Genomic DNA, 11,779 nt, shown 5'->3' on the forward strand with positions numbered 1-11,779 from the left:
TTGCTACACACGGGTGTGGGTCTTCGGCATGACCCAGAAGCCTAAGTTAGGATCCAAAACCATGTTCTAGGACCCTGTACAAATACTGAATAGAAAGACTGCCTCAAATCTAAAGAGGAAATAGGAAATGTATACCACGACTGCTAAAAGCAGATTCAATAATGCTGATTTTGTAGACCTTTTCATACAATGCTTCATAAGTGAAGGCTTTTAGACAGACTTGAATCAAAAAGAGGTATCAAGAGAAGGTGAATCAACAGAAAAGGCAAGCGGTGGTACAAGGAATGTATCTTTAACCTTCCAGTCAGACGGTTCTTGTTCTTGTCACAGAACAAGATCGAACTAGTTCAACCACAGAATATAAACACTAGGCTAAAACTAGGCTAAAAATTAGTTCTAGTGGGCATCGAAAGAGGGTAGTAGATTAAGTACATCCAATTACTGTATTGTAGTGATGCAGCTTTATTTTAGATGACCAAAGATAGGCACTAACCTAGGGCACGGCTCCTCCGGACTTGAATCCATGCTCATGCTGGGATTCCAACTTACAGGTGCAATCAGACCCCTGCTTCTATTTATTGTAAAAGAAGTCTGGGCAAGAATTAGCCCTCGCAGGCTGACCACTATTGCATTCCTTACGATCTTGAAACATCAATACTAGGATTCCTTTCTTTTTTATTAAATCTATAAGAACATAGTATTTATGTACTTCTGTCATTCACTATATATATAAAATTATTTTTCTTCAGCTGTTTTATTCAGTAATTAATATTTTCCATAAAGTTCTTTTAAAATCAGTTCCTTACAATACTTTGGATTTATTTTCTGGATCTGGTTCCTTGACCTCTGGTAGATCCCATCTCATGCCGAGGGGCAACACAGGCAACCAGGGCTGCTTCCAGAAGAACATATTTACAGCGTTTTGTGAGCAGGATGGAGCAGCCAGAAGAGCAAAGATAAGATGCAGACATTTACAATGACAAGCATGCAGAGGAACCAAGGTTTCAGGATCACCTATCATAATATTTCTTATTACGAATGCTTTAAAAATTAAAATCTGTTAAGAGATTCCCTCTCTCCCACTCTCAGGAAGGGTTATAACCACAGCTACTTTCTTTAGAAGCTTTGTATTTAATGGTACGTTTCCAGGACAAGACTTTGGCCCTAGTTCTCCAGGCTTCTCCACACATGCGTTGGTCACAAGCACCTACACAAAGAAGAACTACACAAGAACTACACAAATGCAGAAAGTTGTATTTAGATACACATTTATGCATTTTTTTTTGTTTGGCTTCTGGTAGTTAGGACAGCTGGACTTGCAGCTTCATATATATAATTCTTAACTCTGATGTTTGGATGACAGGAAACTATTTCTTCCCAAATAAATGCTGCTGATGGACATTCTGCTTCCCATCAACTTGTAAGAGCAGTATTTATGATTCCTAAAACATATACATTTTTTACTTTAAAACAGGTTAACTTAATAGAAAAGATTTTGTCCTCCCCTAAGTGGTATAGAGCATGCATAAAAAAATAAATGTATAGAAAGAGAAGGAAATATTGTGTTGCTGCCATTATCATCTGTTGAAATATTTGCCTTGACCCTTGGCCAGTTTTGGATTTAGTTTCTAATCCCTTCAACATATTTTCCCAAATCCTGAGTAGTTTAAATTATTATTTACTATATGCTTTGCCAGGATGATTTTCTGTCTCTGTCTGTGTCCCTCTATGTACGTTACATTATATATGCACATATATATAATATTATTATTCCCTTAGTAGCAATTAAGTAGTATAATCCAACAAAAAGATATTTATAAGAATTTAAACTACCTTGAACCAAGGAGTTTAGAGGATTAGAAATGAGATTTAAGCAGTTGCCGAGGGGATAAATTTTATACTTCTTTTGCATTGTAGCACAGTTTGACTTTAAGCTCGATGGAGGGTTTGGAAGTGACTGAAGCAAAGAAGGAAATGAATCAAAAGTTTAGTCAAGTTTAAAGTCCAGAGCAGTTTGTTTTTTGAAATCTTTTAGCTTGCGCAATTAGAGAAGAGCATATAACTGGCTCCCTGGACCAGTTTGTCCAATTTCCTTGCAGTGTCTCTGCCTCTGTCCTTTGAAGATGGTCAGTCAGCCCGTGTGCAATCCCATATAGTCTCTAGGACCCTGTGTGCTAGCAGAGCGCATAGGCAGAATATGGCCTGACTTAAATTTAATGCCCTTGCATCTGCAGTAACACAGGGCATGTACTGAGGCAGAGGGCAGAAACTGGCACTGAAAGTTCAAACTGTGCTGGATTTGCCAAAGGAACAGAGTATGCAAAGATAAAAACCTGTCTAGGCTGAAGAAGCAGAGTACTGTGGCTTGATTTTTTTGATGCCTGCATAGTATACCAACACACCATCATTGCTTCATGTTTGGTGCACACCCTGTCATATATTTATAGCAACACATTTATGCTTTTCACTCACAGACTCCTCAGCTGAAATAGTGTTTGCCTGAAAGCTTCTCTGAAGTAAAACGCATTCTATGTATTTATCTCCTACACAGTCGTTTCCTTTAGTGTATCATCTCATCAATGAAGCAAGAGTAAACTCTTAAACCGCCCTTTTTCTGCATGCAACACTTGGGATATTTCCTATCTCTGTCTGCAGGTGAGAAGCCAATATTAAAAAGTGAAAAATAGAGAAAAAAATATTGTTGCCACGTGGTGAGCTAAATGCACCTCCTACAAAATTCCCCAGTAAATTCTTTCTACTATTCTCAGAAAATTTTTTCAAAATAATTTATTCATTAGTAATTTCTTACATACAGAAATGTATCAATCTTCCTGTCACAGCTCAGGTGTCAGTTCATAATTGCTCACTCTAGAAAAGAGCAGCAGAGTCAGAGTAGGAAATGGAGATATTTAGAGGGAGTGGACTTTCCAAGTCATCTGTCCCATCGGTGTGTCTTTGCCCTGGAGCTCTAAGGTAGCAATCACAGCAGCCCCGTGGCACCGCCGACCCGTGACGATACCCCTGCTCCCTTGCCCATGCTGGATTATGGCAAACTTGTGAGCAGGGAAAAGGCACCCTCCAACCGTTTGTGATCACTTTTGTTTTGCTTGCGTGAACTTGAGATAACTCCTTTCCGAATGTATGTTTACTTCCTTAAATAAGAATCTTTTCTAAAATATCGGAGTCTCTTGCTTGATAGAAAGAAGGGAGAAATAGTATCATGTGGGTGAAGGATAGGAGGACGGAGACACCAAATGCAAGGAAAAACTGCAACATGTTTGTTGCTTCCTGGAGATCCGCATTCAGTGACGGATGGCCAAACTCTCTGTGGTTTCCAAGTGCTGAGAGGAAATGCTTATTACCATTTCTCCTTGTGACTGTGGACTTTGCTCAATAAAGAGACTCATTAAGGGGAATAACCTATTTGCAAAACCTGTAAAAGTCCTATTTCATGTGCATGCTTGTTTTTCTTACGGAAAAAAAAAAGGTTCCAAAATACCTTTAAGTGCCCACAGCAGTACCATGGCACAGGGAATTGCCACGTTCATGTGACAGGACAAGCAATCTTTCGGACATGGCAATGGATTTTGGATGGTTGGCATGCTCAAAAGGTTATTGCATTTAATGGGGAGTAGGGACGGAAATTACAAAAATGACGATAAATAGCTTGCCATAGCCCATCTATAAATTTCACCTGCTGACATGGTTTAGTGGGCAGACGCTAATACCACCCTAGGGAGGAAGAGGGAAACCAGTGCTGGGACAGGAAAGGGTTAGGCAAGATTTAAGTGAGTGTACAGGAAGCAATAAAGGTTGTGGAGATTTTGCTAGAGTCTGGTGAGTGTTTGATTGAATCCACGGTTAGGGAACAAACTTGACAACATTATCTGTTTTTGTTGTACGAACAACTGTTCACTTGTCTAAATCCTGCCCTCAGCACTGATGTATATCAGCCTTCAATTTACTCTCACTTCCATTTGAATCACAGTATGAATCAAGCACATGCCCCCTGCTCCTATGCAGATGGCGTGCGGAGAAGACTGTGCACAGTTTGTTTTAAGGATTGTTTTTAATTGAATTAGGCCTGATCTGTTCTTCCATTTCCTGCCTAGAGCTAGTTTTGCACAGGTGGTGTGTTGTAGGGCAGGGCGGGCAATTTGGGTGAAACCTCAAAGCTGTCTGAACACGCCACATTCGCCGTTGCCAAGCGGAACCCACATTTTGCAAGCTCCAGTTTGGCAGGCAGAAATACCAGTGGGGCCAGCCCCGAGAAACGCTGCTGGAGCCCGGCCCCCCGCCACAGGCACGGCAGTCCGGCCAGCCGCCGCTCGGCAGCCAGCCGCAGCACAGCCAGGAGCCAGCTCCCGGAGCACTGCCTGAGCAAACGTCTGAAATGCCAGAATGGATCAGATCAGAGGTCCAGCTAGCCTGAAATCCTGTCTCTGCCGCTTGCCAGGAACAAAGGCCGAAGAAACACCCCCCTGCAATGGGCAATGCCCATCCAAAAACATGCCCAGCGGTCACGTTTCACTGTCAGTGGGAAGCGCTCATTGTCTCAAGCCCCGAAGCGTAGGTTTGAGTTAATAGCACAATATTACGTCAAAATATTAACTAATATATTATTTTTTACCCTGGATAGTTTAACTGTAAATATAGTTAATGTCAATAGAAATTTCTAATATTTGTTAATCCTGCTGAGCACTTTACCTCAGTGCTTTCTCAAGGCCGTGGCAGAGATGCTGTGTTAGAAAAGCATTTGCTGTTCTAGATTTAAACCTGTTGCTTTTACTTCTGAGTGTCTATCTGATATTTATTACAAGAGAGGGTATACAAAAGTGACCACATGACCTCTCTGCACCATCTATTATTTTATATATAGCAGGGACATCTCTTACTTGCCACTTCCCGCTACTCAATCGTCCGTATCTTCATCTCAAAGTCTTTCCATACCTCTTCATCACATGTTTTGTTGCTCTTCTCCGGACTTAAAAATATGTCAGCCATATAATCTTTTATGAGGTGAAACTACGCTCACCTAAAAACAGCGTTCTAGCTGAGGACGTGTCATTGATCTTTCCATAAAAAGGCATTGTAATTCTCACAGTACTATTCCTTATGTCTGCTTTAATAGGGAAGCCAGCAGGATAACCTGATTCTGGGCAGCTATACCCAGAGTGTATCTAGCTGGAAAGAGGTTCAGGTTCTCTGAATTTTGACCAGAACTTTTTATACAACAGCAAAACCCCGAGCTACTTTTCTCAGCAGGATCACCTTTACCTTGCACCCATGTAAGACTACTTTGCACTATCTGCATCCTGCTCAATAAGAATTGCTGCTGCAACAGCCTTCACTTGCCTTCCTAAAACAAAATGCCGAGCAATGTTGTTGGCTGACCATCGTCTCCCGTGCCACCGAGGTGGCTGCATTTCAGTGCCAAGCAATAGCAGTGGCTCCAGGGGTCCCAGAGCAAAGATGGAGGTTATGACCTTCTGGGTATCATTATGCAACTAGCTGGGGCCCTCTCTAACCTCTTAAAACACAGGGCCCTGGGCAAGCTGTCCTCCCTTATCCAAGCATGGCGAACCCTCTCTCGCTACATAGGCACACTGAAAGTGCTCTGATATCCCCTTGAATAATCTCCTGTTCTGTGAATGGGCAACGTTCTCATATGTTGATCTCTCTAAGTCTTGCCAGCTCAGAAGGTTTTGAGGCGTTAGCAGACAATCTTGTTCCAAGACTTTCATAAGCCAGGAGAGGAACTGGTGCTCTCAGAATTGCCATAGAAAAAAAACGAGTATTTACAGGTTCTGCCCAAAGTACTACCCCATTTCAGTATCCTGCTATCAATATAAAAAAAGGCACGATTTTACCTAAAGAGGCTTAGAAAATGGGGCCAGAATCAAGTGTGAAATGCTAAGATATAGAAGGGAAATATTTAAGGATTTAGACATAATTGAACCTAGCCAACTCAGCTGAGCAGACCGTTACGGTCATTACTGACTCCTTTGAAAATGTATTCGGACGTGGTCATAATAAGACAGGCACACCTGAAATGCCCCTTTTTAGTTTTTCTTGGAAGTTATATGCCCAGCTGTGTCTAGTTTTCCAGTGAAGATACTATTTTGACTATACATTGAAAAGTTAGATGGTCTGAACATGCAGTTTCTCAGTCCTACACTGAGATAGCAGTGCTTTCTTCTACTATTATTGACACCAGTGTCCTTTGCAATAGACAATGAAAACAAAGGAAAAAGAGGATGAAAGGAAAGATGAAGGAAGGAAAGAGGAGTCGGTCTGATAGAAGAGAAATTAGAACACCAGATGCATGGTATTTGTACAGGATTTCCATCCTTTATCAGATTATTCTGTAAGCAATGGCACAATTTTATGTATAAAACAGTATGGACCTTTCCCTCTTTAAGGCTACGGTCAGAGAAGGAAAAGGTCTTGTTGTTAAGGTAGCAATACAGAATTCAGGAGATCTGGCTTCCATTCTTGGCTCTGACACAAGCCTTGTGTAAATCATTTAATCTCTCTGTGCCTCTGTTTCCCATCTGTGAAACAGAGATAACACATTCTTTTTCTCACCACAGCCTGTCCTGTCTATTTAGATTATCTGCTTTCCTGGGCAGGGAAAGCTTCTTATTGCATGGGCTCGGGTTTTTTAGTTTGTTTGTCCTGAGTGCTTTTTGCTGGATCTTTTAAGACTAGATGGAACCTCTGTGATCATCTTGTCACAACCTCTTATATAAGACAAGCTCTGGGAGTTCGTGGATTTAATTCCTGTTTCAGCAGCTGTGATAGACAAAAGAATGGATTTTAGGAAAAAAAATGTAAAAAAAATCCCCAAATCCAACGTAGCTTGGGTAAATAGCTGATCAGTAACCTTCACTGATAAAAGCCTTATTTCTTTCCTGATTTTGTCTAGATTCTTTTTCGACTGCTAGAATAATGCTTACACCATTGGCTTTCATCCTAGCTGAACTGAAGAGCCCCTTCTGATCCATGCATATGTGTGGACCTCTTTCTCCTAACTTTAACTATTTGTGCAGTCTAACTGGAGAGAAAGGAGAACCTCTAATCGGAATTCATCCCATAGGTCTTGCATACCTGGATAGATATGGACAAACTGACCTCTCGGGGGTCTTTGTTGACTATAAAGTGACCCTGGATAAACTTATTATCCCTATTTGCGTCTGTAGGATAATTATGGAGCAGTAATATGATATTCTCTGCCTTTCTTCTTGACATAGTTTCACTTGCAGAATTTATCTTGAGATTCATTGCGCTTCACGAGAGCAATTGTGACTGTAATTTAATTTAGGCCAGGATTGCAGCCCCTGTTAATGCGTATTCAATCCTTCTTTCCTCCATCACCACCATGCACCAATAAATGGTGAGAAATCAGTGAGATAAGCGTATCTGAAATCTGTTCAACAGAGGAAAGAATTCAAGTTAGTGTTTTTCTGTTGTGGGCAAACGAGTGCTCTGACCACTGAGTAACTGGACGAAAGACCTTTTCCTGTGATCGTGCTTTAAAAGACGACTGCATCTGCTTTTGCGTTTTGTGCACAGGTTGATCCTTCAAGTGTTCTGCGAACGCACTCCTTGGACTGAGCTCTATAAACGAAATAGGCAGACAAATGTATAGTTATGATATTGATACTAACCTGCTCAGCCCTCTCAGGACTGAGGTGTCTTCTGAAAGTGGACAAAAGCAGAATCTCAGTTGCCTAGGAAACTCCTTCAGCTGAAAACTGAGATTAGGCCATTCTGGACAGCCACTGAGCAGAGTTTTCAGGATTACAGTTTCAGATGCAGATGGCTGCACTCCACCAAACTTCCCTCTTTAATCACTGTTTGCAGAGCGGGCCTCTATTTGAATAATCAAAATGTCAAACAGTACAAACACTTTATGCAAGGCTAAATCTATTGCATCAAAACTGTAAATTCAATCACTTCTACCTGAAATCTGATTTAAAATGACATTAAATTAGTTTGACAAGGACTATTGTGATTGTCATCAGTTCTATCGCCTTCTTTTAATTCCGTATTATTCAAGCACTATATCAGCCATTCCATTATTTTGAATGCGATCGAAGGCAGGCTGACAGGCCTATAATTACTTGGGTTACTGCATTTACCTTTTTTAAATATTGGCACAACAGTAGCTTTCTTGGAGTCCTCTGGAACATCCCCAATGCTCCATTGCTTGTTAAAAATCAAAATTAATGGTCTGTGTGCTCCTTGACTATCGATCTTAAAATCTTGGATGCAAATTATCCAGACCCACTAATTTTAATGTTTCTAACTTCAATATCTGCTATTTAACACATTCCTTAGTTACTGCTAGAATGGAAAGCATTTTTTCATTATCCTGTTCTGAATCAACCGGCTTTTCCCCAGATTCTGAATAGGAATATTGATTGAACTTCTGCCTTTTCTGCATTATTGTTGAGAATTCTACCAGCTAATAGCTGGATTAATATTATGTCTAGGGTGGGCTTTGTATCTGAATATCTGTAAAAAATTCCTTTTGTTCTGGTTATCCATTTCTATTTGTACCTTTTTGCTTCCCGAATTAATTTTCTACCATTTTTTCTTCAAACTTTTCTTCAAACTTTCTTCAAACAGTCCTTCCTGTCTCCACCATTCTTTCATTTTTCTGTTTACATGTTTTTTCCCCCTGGTTTGGGGACTAATAGTGGTTGTCTGCTTTAAGAAATTACCCTTTGGAAACCAATATATAAGTGTTTGTGTCTATTACACTGAAAAAGGATTAGACCTCCATCTACGCCTTTAGATATGTCAGGGCCTTTGAAATTTGGCCTCAGGCTACTGCCCGCTATATCCAATTCTATGTTTCCCTCTATTCTTGGAATTAAAGATCATTTTGTGAAGTGAGTCAGGTAGTACATAACATAAGATCTGCAACTTCAGATGATGAAAGTTCTTAAAGAATTTTCTGTCATTATGGAAAGAAATTTAATAAAACTGGCTTCTTCCTAAAACATCAGTGATGTAGTGCTGACACACACAATAACCATTTGGAAGTGACAGCAGTAGATCCTCTTTCAAATTCCATCAAGGAGAATCACATTCTTCTCTTGCAAAACCTCAAGATTCTTCTACCAACTGAGTAAAAGAATGTCCAACAATGTCCTACAATGTAGGGCATATGCCATGCAAATTAGCAACTTTGATCTCATGCAACAGTGAGCAGCAATGCTTTCATGTAGACAAGCCTTTTTTTCATGAGAAAAGAAGAAATGACATTTATTTTCTCCATCCCGTATCTCAGGCAAAATGAGCATTAAAATTAGTTAGGAGGTGGAAGGAAAGAGGGACTTTCTTGGGAGAGTCAACAAGTTTTGAGTTGGACTTTATGCACATTCCTTAATGTTGTTACTAAATAAGTATTTTAATAGTTTTTTTCTTTGGTGTACATGGACCAGGTCCCAAGATGGAATTAACCAGCATAGTTTCCTTCAAGTCAGCATTGCTGCACTCATTCACACCACTGAGAAGTAGCACTGCTTTCAAGAAATAAGACTGATTCTTTGCATAATCTGCTCTCTAAATGAGTGGGATTGCTCTACCTTCCGTGGAAAGAAACTAGCACTTTCTCTTGCTAGTACTTATAATGGTGATGGAGGATGTAGTTTTTTTCTCAACATTAAAGCTAAAAGAGTTGAGGTGGAATGTATGAGAATATATCCCGTTAGCAAGGGGTGTGGGAGCCAAAGATGACAAGGTTCCAACAACTGCAAAAAGGGTGTGAAAGAGAAAATTAAATAACGTTAATTCAGAGAAATTCAGAGTAAGAGAGAAAGTTCCATCCTTGACCGATCCAGATGTGTGCAGAGTCTGCAGGAATTTCCAGACTGTGACTGATCTCAACACCCTCCATACTGTAAAATCTAGTCCCAGAGTGAGCTGATCGCAAAGATGACAATGGTCACTGTATAAATAGCTGTAACTAACGTATCAGAAGGAAAGCAACACCATTTAATAAGTCAATAAAAGACCAACAGCCATTTGCACTTCTAGACTTACATTATACTCACTGAGCTGCAGAAACTCCTTGGAGGTTCATAACTTTACAAACGAAACCTCAACCCCACTGAAGTCAATGGGAGTGTTCATTTGTACACTTATACAAAAAGCAAAACAAACTTCTGCTGACAGTACTTTGTTGTTTAAAGTAAAACTAACGTAAGCAAGGAAGAACAAGTCTGACATCCGAGAGAGACGTTAGGGCATGCCCACTTGCATAAAGATGCAGAATTAGGGCTTTATCAAAAAACTCATCAAGGCAGGGACAATACTTCTTTAATCACTTTTAAAGATGCCAGCACGTTGCAGTCATTTCTGAAATGAATGAAGAATATATTAAAGTATAGATTAAGTAAATAAAGAATAGGAATTACAGCTTCCTAAAGTGTAAGAAACCTCTTTTACAAATGAGCACCAAAGAGAAGAGGTTGGTAACTTGCCTGATTTCAGAGCTGAGGGACCTACTGGTGTGACACTTGTGCATCTGCTCTGCTTGTCTTCTGAGCTGGCTGGACAGGGACCAGCTCCAGCCCAGAAGATCTGCAGCCACAAGCCCAAGGTAATAAGCTAAAAGTGCCCCCCTAGTGGTTCTTGAACAGTTGAAGTGCATTTTGCACTCATGATCAGCAGATGACCCTACTGTCACGGGGACTGCTGAGTAATTTGAGTTCCCAGCTGTGGAATTAGGCAAATCATCAAAGGATGATGAGGTCAATATTGCTCGGTTGCCTTGGGAACCAGATGAATGTCCAGACCAGTTTCCTTTGGTTACAGACTGGGGAGATAAGTCATCACTATCTCCATCCTGTGAACTGTTTCTGGAGCTCCTGCTCTCCAAGGTATGGGGGGAAAAAAATTATTGCAATTTTTGGACCACTGAGGATTGTAGTTAATGGCTTGTGTAGTCAGAGCTTTGGTTATAAGCTTGTAATAAGCCAGGCTACAAAGTAGGATATCGCTACATCGCTTCAACATTGCGTTAACACAGCCGCTCCAGTGCTGGGTCACATCTGGCTAGCTTGGTGCGTGGGTGGAGCAGAGGTGTGACTGTCTGTACCCATTGATGTAGACAAAGCTAAATGACTCAAAAACAGATATCGGATCAGAGCCCCATATATGTGACTCACAGGCCTATCCTTTAACCACTAGACACTTTCCAGAAAGTACGCTTGGGTAAAACACTTGAACTGTATTCTCAGAATGTGAAAAAAGGAGAAGAGCCTATTTTAAGAGAAACCTCAATGCTTAGCTGAAGGGCCTTACCAGGGACCAAAAGCCCTAAGTTAAAATACCTCTCATCTAATTTGACCAACAGCATCCAAATAAAGTCAGACCAATCGATCTCTTCTCCATGTTCAAATATTACCTTGTGTAAGTGCACTTATTTCCCATCGTTCTAAAAGCTATTCCTATTAAACTACCCAAAACATAAAAGCATGACACTTGCATAAAAAGAAAGGGTCCAAAAATCAGTCCTACAGCTGTTGGCAAGCACTTAAACATTTCTACAGTATTTATAAATGGATGCCAAAACTGGAATTATTTCTCTCATAATATTATGATTAGTATAGCAAAGAACTCCAAATTCATAAATAATCATGTAGCATCACTCAGAAAAGGAATATCACACAAAGATTATTCACCCTCATGTTTTGCTCCAAAGATATCTCAGTAATGACAGTAGAAATCCAAACACTGACATTAGTGCAAATTCTCTAATGTT

At 40.3% G+C, this 11,779-nt stretch overlaps 1 long non-coding RNA gene across 1 annotated transcript; it reads right to left on the reverse strand.

Annotated features, from left to right (window-relative positions):
* Positions 1 to 7,185: 7,185 nt before the first annotated feature.
* Positions 7,186 to 10,562, reverse strand: LOC138066209 (uncharacterized). The gene is made up of 3 exons (XR_011139452.1): positions 10,497 to 10,562; positions 7,517 to 7,620; positions 7,186 to 7,429 (listed from the first exon to the last, which is right to left on the reverse strand). It is a non-coding gene; the product is annotated as an uncharacterized lncRNA (long non-coding RNA).
* Positions 10,563 to 11,779: the final 1,217 nt, after the last annotated feature.

Source organism: Struthio camelus, chromosome 2 (genome assembly GCF_040807025.1).
Source record: "Struthio camelus isolate bStrCam1 chromosome 2, bStrCam1.hap1, whole genome shotgun sequence".
Taxonomy (NCBI): domain Eukaryota; kingdom Metazoa; phylum Chordata; class Aves; order Struthioniformes; family Struthionidae; genus Struthio; species Struthio camelus.